The sequence below is a fragment of the Macrobrachium rosenbergii genome, chromosome 22 (assembly GCF_040412425.1).
Source record: "Macrobrachium rosenbergii isolate ZJJX-2024 chromosome 22, ASM4041242v1, whole genome shotgun sequence".
NCBI lineage: Eukaryota > Metazoa > Arthropoda > Malacostraca > Decapoda > Palaemonidae > Macrobrachium > Macrobrachium rosenbergii.
In genome coordinates, this window is record NC_089762.1 from 34,360,891 (window position 1) to 34,373,936 (window position 13,046).

Sequence of the window (13,046 nt, forward strand, 5' to 3'; positions counted from 1 at the left end):
TGCGGTAAAATGGCCTTATCGAAAGCCTACCCCCGATTCCACTTCATAGAGATGGGCAGATGCTTCCAAAATATGAAAGCTTTTGATGTCAGCTAGTTGCTGAATACTGAATCATGTACGTCTGAAGTACGTACGTACACAGACACAAACACATTATATATACATACATATATATATATATATATATATATATATATATATATATATATATATATATATATATATATATATATATATATATATATATATATATATATATATATATATAGAGAGAGAGAGAGAGAGAGAGAGAGAGAGAGAGAGAGAGAGAGAGAGAGAGAGAAATTACAAGATATGTTCACTGGCGCTAAGCGATGAATTAACACATCAGTGAACCAAATATATGAATTTGAAAGAGAAGAGTTCTTCTTCTATATAGGTTTATGGAGAGGGTGAGACTAAGCGCTTTCATTCAGTCTGCTCTCAATGACTGCGTCAAATGGAGCTGAACCAATCGTCGTAACATATGCAATGGCCAAGCCACTAGTTGGGAAAAGACTCGAGGCAAGTAGGTTACAATGGACACTCGCTTGTTTGTTTGCTTAGGGATGTTAGTTCCGTGATTGTTTGAGAGCGTGTATCTTCAAGGAGTGGTGTTTAGTTAAACGTCTTCCTTCTTGTTTGTGTAGTTGTTTGCTGGCCTTCGAAAATGTGTGTTGGCCTAACAACACATCTGAGGTATTAATGTGTATGTCTGTATACATTAAAGTAATATGTCTGTACGTGTATGTGTATACTGAATTCACCCTGTTATCTTACAGTAAGTCGGTCTAAAAGTCTGCCCAGAACATCTTGAAGTCAGCTACATATGCTCAAGTGAATATATATGACCCATACGCACATCCAGAAGCTTTTAAACGCTCTCTCCTTTGACGGAAAGATACTTTTAAAAAAATCAGGCATCTTTAATGAGAACTGTCATATATCCGTGATTGTTAACCACACCGTCGCCTCCGAACGATGTTTACAGAGGCGTCATGCTTGTCTGCTTTCGTTTGGTGAACTAAAGATAAAGTGTGCTTTTGCGGTTTCTGGCAAAGCTATTTGGTTGCTCGTCTAGTCAAACTGAAGGCAGACTTTGGAGATGATCATGAGTCTAGGTAGTTGCTTGTGTGAGTTGAGACGATTAAAATAAACGTGTATAGAGACGTATATGTATATCATCGATGACACAATTCCATTGACAGGAGGAAAACATCATAACGGTCACTGCCCTATTCATAGAGTACTCTGATTGTTGAATCATGGATGAACCTTCCGTGCAGAAAGCTTCAACATCAGTCGGTACATGGACCTATGCAGAATACCCATGAGGCTCATTGGAATGCCACAAGCACGTAACTGAAGAAATGTGGCACACTGGGCAAGAGAATGAACTGGACAAGTGCCAGTTCGTCGTATGGGCAAGAAGAAGAGGAAGAAGAAGAAAGTAGAGAAGGGTGAACCCCCTTGCGAGAGAGTGTGTCACTGGGGTCTCCCATAAGCATAATGTGATAACGGTTAAACGTGTGACCCTGCCTCTCCCAGAAGAAGCCTTGACACTCCGCCAGAAACAACGCCTTATTTCTCCTTATCGGGAAGGAAGAATAGAACGTTTTTCTCCACGTCATTTTCAGGTCATGACAAATTTCAGGTTAAAACAACTGCCGCTGGATTATTAATTTGAGGTGGAATTTTTTTTTTTTCATTTTTTCTGAGGTTTCATGTACTTAAAAAAATAGTATTAATGAATTCTTAACATTTACAGTCAGTCTGAAGTGAAAAATCAGTTACCCGTCTTTATGACGAATAACTTAGTTGAAGTGAACTAATATTAGTGTGAATAAATAATGATGTTCTGAAAACTATACAAAATTATCGACAACAGAATAATATATAAAAAAAGCAAAACAAGAACACATGGGAAATGACAAATAGTAATAAATTAATAATGAAGGTAACTAAACTTGTGCAAATCATCATTAATTACTTTATTTATTCACTGGATATTATAAATCATTGTATGTAAAATGCACACACACAAACACACTCATATATGTATATATACACAGATAGATAGATTAGGTATAGCTTTAGATATAGACATACATCTTACTCTGTTGTTAAGAGTTTGTACTGAAATTATAAAAGGCCCACATATTTTTGATACCTGTAGGCAATAAGAGACAAGTCAGTACCCAGTGAGAACTCAGGACTGATCTAAAATCATATAGCTTTCATTATTCATCGTGATTTTATTTCCTATATGCGTACAGCGTGGAAACTCTGAATTCCAAATATATATACTTATGATTATATCTACTTCCAGACTCAAGAAACATACGTAGGCTTATTGTCACTGAAAGGAACGTGGTCAATTCCATGGTTCGTATATCTTTCAGAATTAAACTGCATCAGTAGTGTTATTTAGCTGTGACGATTAAGTTTTTTCAAATAAATCAACAATTGTCAGTCTAAAAAACATAACTACAGGTACAGGTGAATGGAAATAGGGCCAGATTGATAGCCAATAGGTTGAGAGAGGTTCTTGAAGGTGATTAGGAAGAAGGTTGGGTGTTGGTTTAGGTGGCCATAAGTACTACTTGATATTTGCAAGATGATTTTGTGTTTGTTTAGTTTTTACACGCATATTCCATCTTCACTTAGAAAATATTAATTATTTTTTGCATGCCTTTCGGAAAAACCCAATATGTTTCTTGACATTCCTCTAACACACACACACACACACGGTATCGTATCATACATAAGATGAACGCTTCGCTGCTTAATGCAAATCTAACCCTGTACGGTCAAGTTCACACACAAAAAAAGTGATAGGCAAACATCTACAGTTAATTTTATGCAGTCGTGCATGGCAAATCTAAAATATTCTAAGCAAATCTTCAACATTTTGTGAAACTGACTGGCAGAGATATATATATATGTGTGTGTGTGTGTGTGTGTATTTGCTAGCGCGCTTGTGTCATTACCACGCCCTGAATAAGCAAAGGTCTCCAGCGCTCTCTCTCTCTCTCTTGTTATTTTCCAACTCGATGGAATCACCATCGTCGTCTGAGACAAAGAGACAAACGCTCTGCGCAGGCGCACAAGGAATCAGGACAAAACAGAGGTCTTTCCTGTTCCTTTAGCATGAAGGACTCATTAGGCGGTGATATCGCTAAACGGTCCGGATTTCTGAAGGTTCCAGTGAACGATTTTTAATTAATGTCATGTAAAGGACGCGCAATTATCTATATGGCTTTGTCTGAAAATTTTGAGGTCAACCATCAGCTTTGCGTCAGTCTGCTGATGTAATCTAAACAGGAGATATTTTCCAGTTTTTGTTTATTTTCATTAAAGATAAAATCAACCAAAACACTGTTGTCTTCGGCCTATGATCTGTATACAAATATGTCTAATTTCTACTGTGAACTATTGTTACAGAGGTTAAAAATAACTACCAGTTCTACTTATATCCGTTAATTTATACCAAAGAAATGTCTTCTCATAATTTCTGCCACAATTCAAATGTCATGATTGTTCCAATACATAAATTTACAAAATTTTATAATACACAAAAACTCAGAAACCGTACATATGCCTAGTACAGTTCTCAACACTTTATTTCTAGATCTTGTTTTCAAAATTCCGGTGACAGTTGACAAACTTTTCCGACTCAAATAGAACCATCAGGAATTCGACGAGTTTGTACTTGTCAAAAAATGCAATCTTGTAAATTGCCTCGAATCTACACAAGACTAGCTCAAAGTGTGTGTGCCGATTCTCACATTATGGGGAGGGGTGTTAGTTACCGCAACTGACCACTTGGAAATCAAAGTAATTTTCCGCCATACTGAATCATCCTTCCTAAACCACCGGCTGTCTATTCTTCTACTTCCCGAGGTTCTTTATAACAAACAGCCTTAACATAATGCTCTGCAGTATGGCTAGCCAATTTTGATTTTGCTGTTTCCTGAGAGTGTTCTTAAACCCACACAATTTTCTGCCACGCGTTCTAGAAGTATGTGTTTCGCATTTTCCATGGATTTACAGAATTCCTTAGAATTTCTCGTCCACGCTCACTCTTTTTTTTTTTTACTGTCAGCTGAAGATAATTCAAGACCGTAATTGCAGTCCTTAATCATAATGTCATTTTATCGAGCTGATAACGTTCTTCCAGTCAGCAGATTTCTTAGATTTTCCGTGCTTTTGTTCATTTTTATTCTGAATTATATACCTACCCGTTACAACATATTTATATATTATTATTATTATTTTTCACCATGTTCTTGCATATGAGTTAAAAGATGCTTGAGAGATGAAATCTCATTTATATATATATATATATATATATATATATATATATATATATATATATATATATATATATATATATATATATATGTGTGTGTGTGTGTAAATATGTATGTATATATGTGTGTGTGTGTGTGTGTGTGTATAGGCAACATTAAACCTTTTCCCCATATCACCCATTCACCCTTATCTTGTGCACTTTATTTTTCAGGTATACCTCATTCAAGCCATCTATCCAACCCCTTTCTCTACTCCTTCCCCTTAACGCTTCTGAATCCTTCACGCTTTTCACTATTCTACCCCCTCCCATTTTCTCCACACAACCAAACCATTTCAAAATAGTCTGATCCATCTTTTCACCTACATTCAACTTTGTAACACTATCACTTATTTCCACATTTCTCTCGTTTTAATTCTTCTTGCATTACATATACTTTGAAAAATAATTCATCCCAACAGCTTCAACCTATTGTCTTTCATTCGCATGCAGTGCCAACACTTAGCTACTATAAAGGACAGTTGGTTCAACAGTCTGTACATACAGTCCTACCTTGGATCCTGTTGAGAATGCAAGTAGGTTCCCGATCTTTTACACACACGCGCTACTAGCTTTCCTGTTTCATTAATTTGTGACATTTCTCTCATTTTGCCATCACCTGTTACATTGACTTGAAGTCAGTTGCTCCCATTCTTCCGTCATCTATATTTGAATTAATTTTTCCCATTTTTCCGTCATCTATATTTGAATTCATTGCTCCCTCTTTCAAACTTTGTTACTAGTTACTGCAGTTTCTCTTCATTATCCCCAATCAGCACTGCATCATCCGGAAACTTTCATCACTTTCCAACGCGGAGAAATCTTTAGCACCCAGATCAAACGATGTACTCTCATCTCTCTCTCTCTCTCTCTCTCTCTCTTCCTCCCATTTCCAACAGCATTTATATCAAACAACAAACGACGGAGAACACGCCGCCTGCGGTTTTCCATAGCGCCAACCTCCGAAACGGTCCTTAAACAATGACAGACGAGAGTTGTTCCTTCTTACCCGACGCCGTCCACTTAGCAGCCGTTGCAGGTTGTTTGGGAAAGCAACCGGGGCTCACTGATCCGCGTCTAAGTGCTTTAACGACCTAGGATTTCTTCGTTACGTAATGGGTTTCGGTTCTTTTAATGCGGTGTAATTGAGAGAGAAAGAGAGAGAGAGAGAGAGAGAGGGGGGGGGGGGAGAAATGCTTCCATGGGCTGTTGTTGTCTAACAGTGCATGTAGGCACAAAGTGAGCAACTTAGAAGTTATAAATCACTACAATTACACCAATTTCTTCCCCTATTTACAAGAAGAAGATTGAGGTTCTTCGAAATTCGAATTTGACAAAAGCAGTAAGCAGTTTCATTTTCCTTAGTCTATGCTTCAAGTGAAATGAAAATTCCATTTTCCTTTCACGAAGTATTTTGCGAGATTTGAACTTAACGTTAGCTCGTGGTCCTCAGGTTTTGCAAGAGGTGCATGAGCGTGTGTACATAGGTATGTAATATACATACATACATACACACACGTGTGTATATATACATATATATGCATAAACACAAATATATATATACATATATATGCATACACATAAATATATATATATATATATATATATATATATATATATATATATATATATATATATATATATACTTGTCGATCTTGAATAGCATTTCAAGATGTGGTTGTGTCACTAATTGCGACCCACTAAAGTGTACTAACTTCTGGCACATACTCAACAGTTTAGGTTAAATGAGACAATGAGTTTAATTGGAACCCCTATTACGTGCCTAAAAAGACAAGTGTCCTGACCACTTGAACGCTGTATTCATATCCTATGTAAAGGATACCTTGGGGTTAACCAATTTGATCTAAGGAGGCGTCGTAGTTAAGGAATTGTTTCCTGCATGCATAGTCTACTGGTTACAAGAAGCAGAGGAATTAAGAAGTAATGAAGTAGATGATGGACAAGGAGAATATATGGGAAAAACAGCAAATTGGCGAGTTAGAACAGGTGAATAATTATAACATTCTATTAAGACACTTGAACGTAACTTGCATTTGAATTTTGAATGTATATGATTAAAACCAACAGCCAAAACAAAAATTAAATGTTTGCTTAGAACTCCATACTCTTCTAATGCTTTAAAACTCATAAAATCGAAACTGCTGTACGTCAGTATAAAAGAGAGAGAGAGAGAGAGAGAGAGAGAGAGAGAGAGAGAGAGAGAGAGAGAGAGAGAGAGAGAGAGATGGAATGAGCAGGTCATCTTGTATTTTTTCCCAGGAGACATCAACTCCTAGCGGCACCAGGCCCTGCAAACTCGAGTCCTTTTTGGAAGGTGGGAAGATTATCCAGAGGGGCGGGGAGAAGGGGAGGTGGAGAGGAGGGGGAGGGCGGAGGGGGTCTGCACATAACAGCTGATTTTAGCGCCTTAAATTGTCCGTATCAGTCGTCCTAAAGACCCGACGAGAGAGAGAGAGAGAGAGAGAGAGAGAGAGAGAGAGAGAGAGAGAGAGAGCTGGGATCGTTCAACGGTTTTATGTTTGTGTGAATATTTCGAATTTTGTAAAAAAGAGGCGAAATTTGAATTTTGGGTCGGAAGACGGTCTAGGCCGTGAGTCAAATTTAATTCTGTGCTGGATTCCAGTTGATACAATGAACAGTCTTGCTAGTAAGAAAATAAAAAGGTAAAACTAACCTGCCATAGGAGTTTAACGTATTAATAACATAATCATCAAACTCGAATGTCTGTATTTATACTTTCTCATTAGGCCTATTACTTGGTGGGCCTGCATAACCACACACATAGGCCTACAAACTATATTTTGAACTGTGTTTTTATCTCTGTCCACTACATTGTTAGACCGAGATTGTGTGAAAGTTATTGAAGCGTGAAAGGTAATGAATCGAGAGAGATCAAAATAAAAACCAGATGTTCGCTTCTGAGAAGATTAACAGACAAGTATACCAGGTGGTAAAGAGAAACGATAGCCTACCTTCTTACGAGGAACTTTCTTCTCGATTGTCATGCCCTCTTGATTATTTAGCACAATAAGCAAACACTGATCACGATATCTAGACTTGATTTATATGTCTGACGCAGTTGATAAGTCTGCGATGCAAAGACGAAATGGGTAGGACACCGCCAAAAGCAAGGGTCAACGTTTTCGTAGGCTGGGATACCAAAACAAAACCGCATCGACTTGCGTGGTCGTTGTCAAAGGAGGCTGGTTTCTCTAAAATATCTGTACTTTTTTGAACAGTCAAGGCATTTAAATCAAAATCAAGCACTTAAATGAGATAATTTATTGACAATAATGATATACAAAACTGAATGCAGCCCTCATAATTAAGATGCTGCAAAATCTTCTTCCGACGAGCGCTCTTTAACCAGACCGTATCTCACGATGCTTCACCGTGCACCTTTCCACAGAAAGTTAGTTTACATGTTGTGTGAGTGGGAAATGGAAAATGTTTTCAGGCGTGAGACAAGAGTACTCAACGAAATGACGACGGCCAGAAGTCAGTTGACAAACTGGCGTTTTAGACAAAAAAGTGTAAGCTGTATGGCGGGGTACAAGCAGGTAACAAAATCTGACGTCTAAAATATTGCTCCAGAGAATTTTGTCGTTTTGATTTCTAGTACCCCCTCAGTGAAAGAATGTAGTATTTCAGTCAGTATATTATAAATCCTGCATCGCATTATTAAAAAATAAAATAAAACACTCAAAACGCACACATTATGCCCCAGACGAAGTTAGAAGCAATGCCTTAATAGGTCTGGTGACTGGAAGGATTGATGCACGCAACCTTGGCTTGGTTGAAAAATGATTTTGACTCTGTTGGACATAAGTATAGAACCTGAATTCGACAGAGATCAAGTCTTATCTCCCCCCCCCCCCGCTTTTTTTTTTGCATCAGGTCACTGTCTCCCAAACACCAACCTTATATGGCATGGGTTCGAGACTTATTCAGGCACATGCACTTATCGTATATATATATATATATATATATATATATATATTTATATATATATATATATATATATATATATATATATATATATATATATATATATATATATATATATATATATTATATATTATAATGTAGTGCATATAATATAACACGTTTTTGCAAATTATCAAATATTACAACCACTCAGAAATGAGAAGAGGGTTTCATTTAAGTTCTGTGTTGTTCAACGCTGTTCTTGTGACCATTCCATTTAAAAAGCAAACTATTCCTAATGTAATTTTCTTGTTTTTACAGGTATGGTGAAACGAATCGTTGTAAATAATCCCTAAATACAAGGTAAGGACGGTTTACATTTACAGTCTTTTACAAACCAGTGCCAGCTTTTCTTAGTAAAGAAATTAGACCATCTAGCCGGCAAACGCCATGTTGGACTTGTCCTTGCGCCCAGTTGGCAAAAACAAATGACATTTTCTTTAGATGAGAATTGGATGAGGTCTTTAGATTAAAGTGTGTATAAATGGTAATTAAGTTAATGAAGGAAGAATTATTATAACTGTGACTAACTAAAGTACAAGCAGTTCAGTTGGGGGGAAAAGTAGGCCTACTCTTTACGTATAGTAATGAATTTGGATGTCAAAGTATTATTGGAACTAACTTTGATAACTACTTTTACGATTTCATAAGCCTTCATCTTTCTGGGCTGGGGGCGATTTTCGTTTTTCATTTCTGCTTCTAGATATTATTGAATTGCAAAATTGGAAAAAAAAATGAAATAAAATGGACGTAAATGTGTCATTTTTTTCAAGAAAGTTTTAGACTGAGTCTAAATTTGACCACAGTGGCAACCGTTATATCCTAATGATAATAATTTTATATTATTCATAATTTCATAATCGGTGTTTTTTAAAGTTTTTATGGAGAAACAGTCATAGTTTTTTCTCAAATTTTCTTAAAGGCTGGAAAATTTGTTGTAAACAGTATTTAACAGCAGAGAATTTTTTTACAATGTCTTTATCACTTGTAAATTTTGTTATGTCAATGATCACTCCATTTTTCTACATTCCGATGACTGAGCTCTCTCTCTCTCTCTCTCTCTTTAAAGTTCTCTGTAAAAACTTTTAAATAAATGGACCGTAAAAATAATTACGATAAATATATTATCGAAATTAGTATATAATGCTTGCTCAAATTTCGACTCTCTCTCTCTCTCTCTCTCTCTTCTCTCTTCTACCACCACCCGAAACTATGATTCGTACGCACCCGTATCCCTCCGCTTCAAAGACCAGCTATTACAGGAGAACCGCCATGTGTAAGTTCGACGTACACGAGGAATACAACGTAAAAACTACTGTAATAAGAATACAGGTGACATGTTCTGTAGTTCGTAAAGACTACCATCATAATTTTTTAGTAGCATGGTGTTTCAATAGCCACGCTCGGATCGATTTGTACATCAAGCGCACGCCCGCGAAATCACTACTATTAGTCTATCGATTTTTGGGAAAATTATAGCAATTGGTTTAACGTAACACGTTTCGGATGGTGGAACATTTGCAATATAGTAGAATATTAATGGCTGACTAATACTGCCTCTAGAGAAACCGAGGTCTTATTACACAGCAAAGCCGCTACTACATAGGTCTATTCATTCACTCCTAGGCCGACAGCATTTTAGTCTCATATACTCCTTTCCCGCCGAAAAGATTGACCACCTCCTTTATCTAAGATGATTATAAACTGTTAGTTTGCCGACGTTATAAAGATTGGTGTTATTATTATTATTATTATTATTATTATTATTATTATTATTGATCACACAGTTATTTGCTCATAATATTCTGTTGCCTGCAGTGATCTTCGTTTCTCTATCTAGTCTTAGTCAGCCATTAATAGTCAACAATATTGCCAATGTTTCACCATTCGATACATGCTACGCTTAACCAATCACTATAACTCTCCGCAATCGTTTCAGAGAAATAGTTGTAATTTCGACTGACATTACTATGTTGCAAAGGAATACAGGTGCCACAGACGGCACCTGTATTCTTGCGACAGCAACTTTTATGCTGTACAGTACAACTCAGGTACTGCCATCTGACGTATCATGGTTCACTGGTAATGACTGGTATTTGAACTGACGGGATACAGGTGCATACAGTACTGATCCCATTTACGGGTGGGAGAAGAAGAATGAGAGACGATACAGCTGTCGATGCCATAATTCAAAATTCCACTTGTCAGTGACACAGAGCACGAGAGTCCCTCGTGTTATATTGCTCCAAATTCCTACGTAACCAAGGACCCAAAACGCATGAAAATTATATACGATTATTCAGGCGTCATTTCGAATCGTTCTGTGATTTACGTATACGGAGGTCAAACCAGAAAGCCCGGAATTACATCGGACGCAGCATTTCGAGTCGGAAGCCCCAAAGAAGTCAAAAGCCCGCGCGATCATTACGAGGTATTCGGGCGGTTGCGAAAGAGTCCTAATATCGCATCGTAAAGCAACTTGATTTCGAAACCGCATGAATTTTTTTTCGTCGTAAAATGCACTCGCTCCACGGCTGCAGGAGACTCGAAGGCAATAAATAAAGTAATGCGAGGGGTGAGCTTTTTAAAAACTCCCGTGAAGCGAAGGAGCCATCGCCTGAAATGACCCAAGAAAGGGGTTTTATTGGTTTGTGAAGAAGAGTCAATTTTAAGAATGAGATGTCGGTTCCAACACTTTATCCAGATTGTTACTGTTCCTTATTCTCTCGAAGTTTATCTCTTTATTCTCATTTTTATTGGCTTATTTATTAATTAATTTTACCGTTTTATCTTATTTATTTATTTTTTTTTTTTTTGCGTCCTTGCATACCTAATTCTATACTTAGTGTTCGACCCAAAGAAATAGTTAAACATCTCACTCATTCCTAAGCAGTTTATTTATTTATTTATTTATTTATTTATTTATTTATTTATTTATTTATTTATTTATTTATTTATTTATTTATTTATTTATTTATTTACCTGAGTTCGAGCTAAACAGATAATACCTGTAATTCTTTCTCTGTAAACTTTCATAAGAAAATGACATGTAAAATATCTCGCTCATTCCTCAGCAGCTTGTTTTTAATTTATTTATTCATATATTCCTCTATCTTTTTATTTATTTATCTGTTATTGATTTATATATTTATTTTTGCTGGTGATCGTTATTCGTGAAATAAGTAGGTAACATGAAACTGGGTTCGTTTACTAAATTGGTGGTCGGCAGTCGAGTGGAAAACTTGACTCATTTCCGCCTCTCCAGTTTACGCTTTACTCGTATACCACAGATCCCTGGTTGTGACCCCCGCCCCCCCCTCCCTCTCTCTCTCTCTCTCTCTCTCTCTCTCTCTTTTATTCTCTCCTCCGTACGAAGATAGTACGGTTTTTATTCTATCATATTTGCCTCTGCTTAACGTACGACCAAGTATATAAAAAGTGACCTTCTCTCTCTCTCTCTCTCTCTCTCTCTCTCTCTCTCTCTCTCTCCGAAGATAGTACGGTTTTTATTCTATCATATTTGCCTCTGCTTAACGTACGACCAAATATATAAAAAGTGACCTCTCTCTCTCTCTCTCTCTCTCTCTCTCTCTCTCTCTCTCTCTCTCTCTCTCTCCTCTCTCCCCTCTCTTCCCCGATGATATTACGGTTTTTATTATATCACATGTACCGCTACTTAACATACGACTAGTATATATAAGAGTGACCGTTCCCTCTCTCTCTCTCTCTCTCTCTCTCTCTCTCTCTCTCTCTCTCTCTCTCTCTCTCTCTCCCCTCCCCCGATGATATTACGGTTTTTATTATATCACATTTACCTCTACTAAATGTACGACCAAGTACATAAAGAAGTGAACCTCCCCCTTCTCTCTCTCTCTCTCTCTCTCTCTCTCTCTCTCTCTCTCTCTCTCTCTCTCTCTCTCTCTCTCTCTCTCTCCCCGACGATGATATTACGGTTTTTATTATATCACATTTACCTCTACTTACCATACGACCATGTACGGTATGTAAATTACTCAGAGTTTTGATGGGCGTATGACGAAATATCAATTTGCGTTATACCAGGACGGTTAATTAGTATCAAAAGGAATAAATATTCTAAATATTTTAAATAAATATTATACCTGTAGAAATATAGATTCAGTGTCTAGGATATATCGCTAATTATTCAGGGAAAAGGTTTGTAAATTTGACCTCACTGCAATATTCAAATAGATAACAAAGTAATTTGCCAGTACAGGTAAAACATTTGTCAGTACTTTGAATACTCCGGATTCCTTGCTATGAAACAAATATTTTCATTAAAGCGTCATTTAATAGAAAAACAAAACTGGCATGTTTAGAGTTCTGATAAGAAGCTCAGCCCCGTAACAATGCAGGTGACCTGACTTTTCTTCAAAAAAGTAGCTATCATTCGTGTCCAGTCTGACTAGAATAGGTATAAATGTCAGATAACTTGAGAGAGAGAGAGAGAGGGATAACATACTCATCTCTTATCTCTTCTACAAATGGTCGCAACAACGCTGGTTGCATTTGAGGCTGAAGTTAACAGCTCTGTAGGAGATCGTGACGTCAACGCGAATCCTATGAAAGCGGGAATAAGACAGCAGGCAAAACGATGGTGGTTTCACCCTGTATGAAAGTCGTTTAATGCGGTTAGGTAAAAATCCAT

The 13,046-nt window shown here is 37.0% G+C and overlaps 2 protein-coding genes across 5 annotated transcripts in view; one reads left to right on the plus strand and one right to left on the minus strand.

Moving 5' to 3' along the window:
* Positions 1–7,563, minus strand: part of nac (GDP-fucose transporter nac) — a 91,353-nt gene extending 83,790 nt beyond the window's left edge. For 2 of the 3 annotated variants that reach the window (XR_010856717.1, XM_067124630.1), the window contains exon 1: positions 7,363–7,561. The gene's annotated coding sequence lies outside the window, so the exon portion shown is untranslated. Of the gene's footprint in view, positions 1–7,362 lie in introns of all 3 variants that reach the window. The other variant, XM_067124632.1, reaches the window with a different exon arrangement.
* The window catches only part of LOC136850736 (uncharacterized), a 66,618-nt gene that overhangs the window by 32,159 nt on the left and 21,413 nt on the right, over positions 1–13,046 (plus strand). Inside the window, exon 1 of one of the 2 annotated variants that reach the window (XM_067124629.1) lies at positions 8,660–8,680. The exons of the other annotated variant lie outside the window; for it this stretch is intronic. The gene's annotated coding sequence lies outside the window, so the exon portion shown is untranslated. Of the gene's footprint in view, positions 1–8,659; positions 8,681–13,046 lie in introns of those variants that run through there. 2 annotated transcript variants of the gene reach the window in all.